This window comes from Manis pentadactyla, chromosome 2 (genome assembly GCF_030020395.1).
Source record: "Manis pentadactyla isolate mManPen7 chromosome 2, mManPen7.hap1, whole genome shotgun sequence".
Taxonomy (NCBI): domain Eukaryota; kingdom Metazoa; phylum Chordata; class Mammalia; order Pholidota; family Manidae; genus Manis; species Manis pentadactyla.
In genome coordinates this window covers 54,365,136-54,374,746 of record NC_080020.1, presented here as the reverse complement: position 1 = coordinate 54,374,746, position 9,611 = coordinate 54,365,136, and positions in this window count along the sequence as shown.

The window sequence follows — 9,611 nt, the reverse complement described above, 5'->3', positions numbered from 1 at the left end:
TACATCTACATGCACACATTAAACTTAGACAAAGTTGTATGTCAATTATGTCTCAATAAAAATAAATTTATAAAAGAAAATTCCATTAAATCCAACTAAAAAGCAATTCTTTCTTTGTAAATGAAACATAACAATTCCTGGAAAAAACAATGAAATTATTTTGCTGGGGGGTGGGAAAGGGAAGGGACAGGCAGAATATTAGTTCTGTCTTATTTGTAGAAGTCTTTCAGGTTAATACTTTCTGATGAATTAAAGATTTTAAATATAAGTAGTTGAAAGACTGTCATCTTGTGTCACCCATTCAATTTCTTTTCAGTGACAATCAGAATGTTACAAAGCAGACTGAATTTCAAGTAAGACAGACTCAGTTGTTTTCCTTGAAAATGCCCCTAGAAATAAATAGGGGGAAAAATCTTATATTTAGTTTCTTATGATATTCTAAATATCATACAGTGAATTAGATTAAGTAGATAATATAAAATTATAATCTTAATTTATTTTTTTTAACTTAGAATTGGAAATGCAATCAAACACAAACTGCTGAGATAGATATTTCACCCGCTCTTCTGTGAGGCTTTTGTACCAATCCAAACTGTAAATCATGGTTATAAACTACATGCAGGCACAGTTGGCTCAGACAAATGAAGGGCTCTGTGGATAACTTCTCTTTTTCAGTTAAGCGGATGGGCCTGCACAGTACCCATCAGTGTAAAATGAAAATTTCACTTTGTTCGAAAAGAAGGAAAGTGCTTAAAGGTGCTGAAATAGGAGGCTTTTTTCCTTTATTGTTCAGTCTCTCTCTCTCAACTTTGATTGGGTTTTTTTATTTGCTACTAAGTAAAGAGAATATTTCATTTTAAATTATTAGCATGAAATCTACTGTTCATCTTTCTATTGTGTAATGCCAATTTTAAGTGCAAATATAAGAATATTTAACTTTTATGTGGGATGACCAGAACTATAGAATTCATAGTTTATAGCTTGTATATGAATACCAGGACATGGAAACTACACAAAACTAACAACTTTTTAATTTCCGTTCTTGACATGTGCACATTTTATCTGTACCTTGGCTTCCTGATGAGTAAGAAAGGACAAAAAGGGGAAGTAACTATATGATGCCCTATCTTTCCCTTTCCTTCTATGTCACCATTTTAGAACGAGTAGTTGGCTAATACGTGAAGTAACACAAGTAAGAAAAAATATGATTCTTGAATTCCTTGGATGTTCATGTTTCTTAGAATGCCATTGCCTTCCTTCTGTGTTCAAAGCACATTCTGGTTTGAACGGAAAGCATGGTCTCTCAGTGTTTCTAGTACTCCTGTTTACTCAGTCATGGATGTGACACACTGACCTTAGACCCACTTTGAAGTCACTGAACTCTCATGTACTGTGGGTCCACTGAAATGGAGTACTCATGAGGCATAGGGAATGCTAATGAGAACAGAGGGGCAAAGAACAGTGGACACACATGTTGTGTGTATATTCTCTGTTTACATGTATGCTCCATTGTCCCTTTAGACTTTATTTACAAAATACAAGTTCAAAGATAAAATTATTAAGAATTTCAAGTTGTTAACAGAACATGAAGCCAAGGACAGGGCTGTTCTGAATGCAGGGGACTGTGCCCACATTGTACCTGTGTTAACTTTGCTGAATGGGTCTCTCTTCCCCTATAGTAACCTTGCTGTCTTAAAATATTTGGGGGAAACATCAAGGTCACATTATTTTACTGGACCTCTGGTATACCACTACCAAGGATATTAATTTATAAAGTATGCCTCCATTGGTTCTTAGCACTATTCTAGGCCTTGCTAAGGGGCTGCTTTTAAATTGATCATATCAAGGTTCTTTTGAAAAATCTAGTTAGGCTAATGGTCTCCACAAAAGCCAAAAGCTTCTGATTAAAAAAAAATATTATAGTATATTTGGCAATAGTTGAAACTGAATAGAATTGTTATTTCAACAAAATAAATGAAATGTAAAACAGAATTTTTCCAGATATATTTTTAAAACTTTCTATAACTGTATACTTAGATACATATTCACAGACCTACCCAAGACATTATACATAGTTATAAAATATACCTTATCAGCCCTGCCCTCATTAGGTATAACCTCCGTAGGGCTAAGCCATAATGTGAGCAATTTGGGATCTGTATGACAATGCCATCCATCCCTGGTACTTATTATTTGTTGTGTCAATAAAATTGCACTTCATTCCATGGTAGCATGCTGTCATATATCAAATGTCTGGCAAATACTGGTTTTTAGTTAAAAAGGGGACCAGAATATTAGTGTGTATTCACTAGAGTATATTATATTACAGGAAGTAATAATGGCTGAGAAATGCTCATTCATTCATCCACTACTAATGGTCCAGATATATGAATTTCAGCTCATCTGGTCTTTGTGGTTTCACAGAGATGAGATTTGAGTTGAGCCTAAAAGAATGGAAAGCTCTTCTTTAAAAGTGGGGAATTATATGCTGGCTACATGCCTTTGTCATATGTATGATTTGCAAATATTTTCTGTGGCTTTGTCTTTTCATTCTACTGCCAGGGTCTTTCAGAGAGCAAAATTTTCAAATTTTCATCAAGTCCAATTTGTCATTTTTTTCTTTTATGTATTGTACTTTTGGTGTTGTATGTAAGAACTCTTCTTAACTGAAGGTCACAAAGATTTTCTCCTATGTTTCCTTCTAAAAGTTTATAATTTTACATTTTATATTAGTTCTCTGATCGATTTTGGGTTCATTTTGGTAAAAGGTGAGAGATATGGATCAAAGACAAGCCACAGAAAATTTTTGCATATTGATTCCGAGTTCTAGCACTATCTGTTGAAAAGGCTATCCTTTTTCCATTGAATTGTCTTTGCACCTTTGCTAATAACCAATTGACCATATTAACATGTGTATATATCTGGAATCTATTCTGTTCCATTGATCTGTGTGTCTGTGTTTTCATCAATACCTCACATTTGATTACTGTAGCTTTATAATAAGTCTTAAAATCAGGTCATAGAAGTCCTTCAACTTTGTTCTTTCTTTTCAAAACAGCAACCCAGTTTTTAAAATGGGCAAAAGCTTTGGATAGACACTTTGCCAAAGAAGATATTTGGATGGCAAATAAGCACACGAAAAGATGCTCAATATTATTAGTCATTAGGGAACTATAAATTAAAACCATTTTAACCATTAAATTAAAACCATTAAAACCACAATACAAGATTATATCACTATATACCTATCAGAATGACAAAACAAATCCACCAATCCTCCCTCCAACCTCAAAAAATACCCAACAATACTGTTGATGGGAATGAAGAGAAACTGGAACCATCATACATTACTGGTGGGAATGTAAAATGGTGCAGCCATTTTGGGAAAGTTTGACAGTTCCTTATAAAGTTAAATATTCATTTACCACAGGGCCTAGCAATCTCACTCTCAGTTTAAGACTCTGGCTCACCTACAGGTCTTAATAAATTTTTATTTTATCAAAATTTACATTCATACAATAAAACCTGTATGTGAATGTTTCTGGTAACTTTATTTATAATCACCAAAACCTAGAAAAAACTCAAATGTTCCTCAACTGGGAAGTGGATAAACAATGAAATACTGCACTGCAATAATATGGAAGAAGTTAATACACACAAAAACAGATGCATCTCAAAAGCATTCTGCTAATTGAAGGAAATCAGACTCAAAAGGCTATATGATTGTATTCAGGGCATTTTGGAAAAGGCAAAACTATAAGGATGAAGAGCAGATCAGGGGCATTTTGTGGGTAGGGCTGACTACAAAGGGGTAACATAAGGAGATTGTGTGTGTGTGTGGTGGGGGATGTTTGGAGCTATTCTGCTTCTTGATAGTTGTGGCTCCATGGCTGTGCTTGGTCAAAACTCATAGAAGTGTACACCAAACAAAGTAACTTTACTTATGTTAATTAAAAATAAATGAAACTACTTGGAGGGATAATGTATTCTAGCACTGGAGGGAAATGGGGAGAGGTAACAATGAGGTAGGAGAGAAAGTCTGGATACATTGTTTGTTGATTTTCAAGAGGTCCTGAAACTAAGTTTAAGAAACTGGATTTACCTCTAAGTCAAAGCATTTGAATATGGGGACATCAAAATGAAAGTGACAGTGGCTTAATCTGTTGACAATGTGCACCATAAAACCCTAGTGAAGCAGGCAAGGAAACCAAATAAGCACTGATAAGGGCTCCCCTAAAGGTAAAAAAACTTACAACTGAATAGGAATTTATAATTTGAAAATTCATTCATTTACTTCATCTCAATTAATTCTCTTAAGAACTGGTGAGTTTAGAATTATTACCTGCAATTAATAGATACAAAAATGGAGGCTAAGAAAGGTAAGGGGATTTGCTGAAATTCACTCTATATAACTGTGAAGCTAAGGCCTGAATCTTAGTCCTTTGATATTTTCTAGTTCTCTTTATTCTCTCACATCGTCTTTTTTCATTTTCTTCCTAGCATTTATAACTATCTGTAAATGGGTCTGTGAATTTGTTTTCTTGTCTATTGTCTGTCTCTCCTACTCAACTTCAGGGGAAGACCTCTGTTCTTGCAGTTCTGCATCTATCCTAAAAGTCTCACAGAGCTCGGCCCATAATAGGGGTTCAACAAATATTCGCTGAGTGAATAGCCGTCTAAGTCAGGAAGCAAAAACAGAGCACATTAGGTCTGGCATTATCCTCTTAAACATGTGTGCGATCATTCCAGTGATAGGGACAGGTGTTCCTTGTTCTGTTCTTTATCCCGGTAGTTCTCAAACCTGGCTCACCTACAGGTCTTAAAAATTTATTTTTATTTTAATTTTTATCAAAGCAATGCTTTTAAAATAAAGCAATGCTTTATTAATCCTAAGATTTATAAAGGAGTCCCAGTCCTAACCACTGTACCTTTCAATTCCTATCACCGGCCCCATTGTTGAACTCTACCTTAACACTGGTGTTATCCTTTTCACCATGAAGCATGTCACATTACATTTTCTTGATTTTTTTATGTAAAAAATTATTTGCTGGGGAAAAGGAATAAAGATGGCAGCGTTAGAGGAGACGCAGAGGCTTCCTCCTAAAACTGGATGCAATTAGAAAATATAGCTGGTGCAACTAATCCTGAGAGAGCAATGGGAAGCACCAGACTGCATACCCCTGGAGAAAAGAGCAGACCTTACTGAACGGGGTAACGTACCAGAGCTGTGGCTCCGGGGGACCCGAGCCCTTCCCCCACCCCAGTGGGAAGAAGAGAAACTGAACAGGGAGGGAGTGGTAGGTTTGGGACTGCTGAATACCTAGCTCTAGAGATCTGTGCTGGGAGCAGAAATCTACATTTCATGGTGCTTTCATTCATACTCTTCTTATTACAGGGTTGGAAAGCTGGGACACGTGGAGTTCCTGGGGAGACTGGGATTCTGGCCATTTGTGGAAAGCAGGGATCCATATCTGGCTGCTCTGGGACAAAAGCTTATATCTGTGTGCTTGGCCCACTGGTTCAGGCAGTGGAGACAGGCACAGCAGCCGGGAAGCTGGGAACAGCTCTTTCCTCCCTCCAGGCACCAATACCGCTCGCCGGTGACCCCAGACATTGCTCCAGGGGCTGAGCAGCTCCAGAATAGAGCTTCTGGACACTAGAGGGCCCCATATACAAATATGAAATGCCAAAGAAACCTGGTCCAGAGTACAATTATTAATATAACTCACAAGAAAGATTTAAATGATATGGACCTTGTGACTATTCCTGAAAGGGAGTTCAAAATAAAAAATCATCAACATGCTAATGGAGGTACAGAAAGACATCCAAGAACTCAGGAATGAATTCAGGTCAGAGATCCATTGTTGAAGAGCACGATGGAGGGTATTAAAAGCAGGTTGGATATGGTGGAGGGACGATAAATGTAATAGAAACTAGAGAAGAGGTATACAAAGAAGATGAGGCACAGAGAGCAAAAAGAATCTCTAAGAATGAAAGAATATTGAGAGAACTGTGTGACCAAACCAAACGGAACAATATTCGCATTATAGGGATACCAGAAGAAGAAGAAGAGAGAGAAAGGGATAGAAAGTGTCTTTGAGGATAGTTGCTGAAAACTTCCCCAATCTGGGGAAGGAGATAGTGTCTCAGGCCATGAAGAGCCACAGATCTCCCAACACAAGGGAACCAAGGAAGACAACACCAAGACACATAGTAATTAAAATGGAAAAGATCAACAATAAGGACAGACTGTTAAAAGCAGCCAGAGATAGAAATAAGATCACATACAAAGGAAAGCCCCTCAGGCTAACATCAGACTTCTCAGCAGAAACCTTACAGGCCACAAGGGAGTGGCATGATGTATTTAATGCCATGAAGCAGAAGGGCCTGGAACCAAGATTACTTTATCTGGCAAGATTATCATTTAAATTTTAAAGATGGATTAAACAATTTCCATATAAGCAAAATCTGAGAGAATTTACCTCCCACAAACCATCTGTACAGTCTATTTTGGAGGGACTTCTATAGATGGAAGTGTTCCTAAGGTGTAATAGCTGTCACCAGAGGTAATAAAACCACAGTAAAGGAAGTAGAACAGCTAATTACTAAGCAACTGCAAAATTAAATTAACTATCCCCAAAGTCAATCAAGGGATAGATAGTAAGTACAGAACATGATACGTAATACAGAATATAGATAAAGAATGGAGAAGGAAGAAAAAGGAGGAGAAACAGAAAAGAAACTTCAGATTGTGTTTGTAACAGCATACTAAGTGTGTTAAGTTAGACTCTTAGATAGTAAGGATATTAAGCTTGAACCTTTGGTAACCATGAATCTAAAGCCTGCAATGGCAATAAGTACATACCTATCAATAATCACCCAAAATGTAAATGGTACTGAATGCACCAATCAAAAGATATAGAGTCACTGAATGGATCAAAAAACAAGACCCATCTATATGCTGCTTACAAGAGACTCACCTGAAACCCAAAGACATGCACAGACTAAAAATCAAGGGATGGAAAAAGATATTTCATCCAAACAATAGCGAGAAAAAAGCAGGTGTTGCAGTACTAGTATCAGACAAAATAGACTTCAAAATAAAGAAAGTAACAAGAGATAAAGAAGGACATAACATAATGAAAAAGGGGTCAGTCCAACAAGAGGATATAACCATTATAAATATATATGCACCCAACACAGTAGTACCAGCATATGTGAAACAAATACTAACAGAACCAAAGGAAGAAATAGAAAGCAATGCATTCATTTTAGGAGACTTCAACACACCATTCACTCCAAAGGACAGACCAAAAAGACAGAAAATAAGTAAGGACACAGAGGCACTGAACAACACACTAGAACAGATGGACCTAATAGAAATATATAGAACTCTACATCCAAAAGTAACAGGATACACATTCTTCTCAAGTGCACATGGAACATTCTCCAGAATAGACCACATACTAGGCCACAAAAAGTGCCTCAGTAAATTCAAAAAGATTGAAATTCTACCAACCAACTTTTCAGACCACAAAGGTATAAAACTAGAAGTAAATTGTACAAAGAAAGCAAAGAGGCCCACAAACACATGGATGCTTAACAACATGCTCCTAAATAATCAATGGATCAATGACCAAATTAAAACAGAGATCAAGCAATATATGGAAACAAATGACAACAACAACAAAAAGCCCCAACTTCCGTGGGATGCAGCGAAAACAGTCTTAAGAGGAAAGTATATAGCAATCCAGGCATATTTAAAGAAGGATGAACAAAAGCAAATGAATAGTCTAATGTCACAATTATTGAAACTGGAAAAAGAAGAACAAATGAGGCCTAAAGTCAGCAGAAGGAGGAACATAATAAAGATCAGAGATGAAATAAATGAAATTGAGAAGAATAAAACAATAGAAAAATCAATGAAACCAAGAGCTGATTCTTTGAGAAAATAAACAAAATAGATAAGCCTCTAGCCAGACTTATTAAGAGAAAAAGAGAATCAACACACATAACAGAATCAGAAACAAGAAAAGAAACATCATGACAGACCCCACAGAAATACAAAGAATTATTAGAGAATACTATGAAAACCTATATGCTAACAAGCTGGAAAATCTAGAAGAAATGGAAAACTTCCTAGAAAATTTAACCTTCCAAGACTGACCAAGGTAGAAACACAAAATCTAAACAAATCAATTACTAGCAAAGAAATTGAAGCAGTAATAAAAAACTACCCAAGATAAAAACCCCCAGGCCAGATGGATTTACCTCAGAATTTTATCAGACATACAGAGAAGACATAATACCCATTCTCCTTAAAGTTTTCCAAAAAACAGAAGAGGTGGGAATACTCCCAAACTCATTCTATGAAGGCAACATCACCCTAATACCAAAACTGGCAAAGACCCCACCAAAAAAGAAAATTACAGACCAATATCCATGATGAACAAAGATGCAAAAATGTTGAACAAAATATTAGCAAACTGAATTCAAAAATACATCAAAAGGATGATACACCATGACCAAGTGGGATTCACCCCAGGGATGCAAGGATGGTACAACATTCAAAAATCCATCAACATCATCCACCACATCAACAAAAAGAAGGACAAAAACCACATGATCATCTCCATAGATGCTGAAAAAGCATTTGCCAAATTCAACATCCATTCATGATAAAAACTCTCAACAAAATGGGTATAGAGGGCAAGTACCTCAACATAATAAAGGCCATATATGATAAACCCATAGCCAACATCATACTGAACAGTGAGAACCTGAAAGCTTTTCCTCTGAGATCGGGAACTAGACAGGGATGCCCACTCTCCCCACTGTTATTCAACATAGTACTGGAGGTCCTAGCCACAGCAATTAGACAAAACAGAGAAATACAAGAATTCAAATTGGTAAAGAAGAAGTTAAACTGTCACTATTTGCAGATGACATGATATTGTACCTAAAAAACCCTAAAGACTCCACTCCGAAACTACTAGAATTGATATCGGAATACAGCAAAGTTGCAGGTAGAAAATATATGGTAGAAAATTGACACACAGAAATATGTGGCTTTCCTATATGCTAACAATGAACTAATAGAAAGAGAAATCAGGAAAACAGTTCCATTCACAAATGCTTCAAAAAGTTTAAAATACTTAGGAATAAACCTAACCAAGGAGATGAAAGACCTATACCCTGAAAACTATAAGACACTCTTAAGAGAAATTAAAGAGGACACTAACAAATGGAAACTCATCCCATGCTCTTGGCTAGGAAGAATTAATATCATGAAAATGGCCATCCTGCCCAAAGCAATATACAGATTTGATGCAATCCCTATCAAATTACCAACAGCATTCTTCAATGAACTGGAACAAATAGTTCAAAAATTCATATGTAAACACCAAAGATCCCAAATAGCCAAAGCAATCCTAAGAAGGAAGAACAAAGTGGGGGGAATCTCGCTCCCCAACTTCAAGCTCTACTACAAAGCCACAGTAATCAAGACAATCTGGCACAAGAACAGAGCCACAGACCAGTGGAACAGAATAGAGACTCCAGACATTAACCCAAACATATATGGTCAATTAATATATGATAAAGGAGCCATG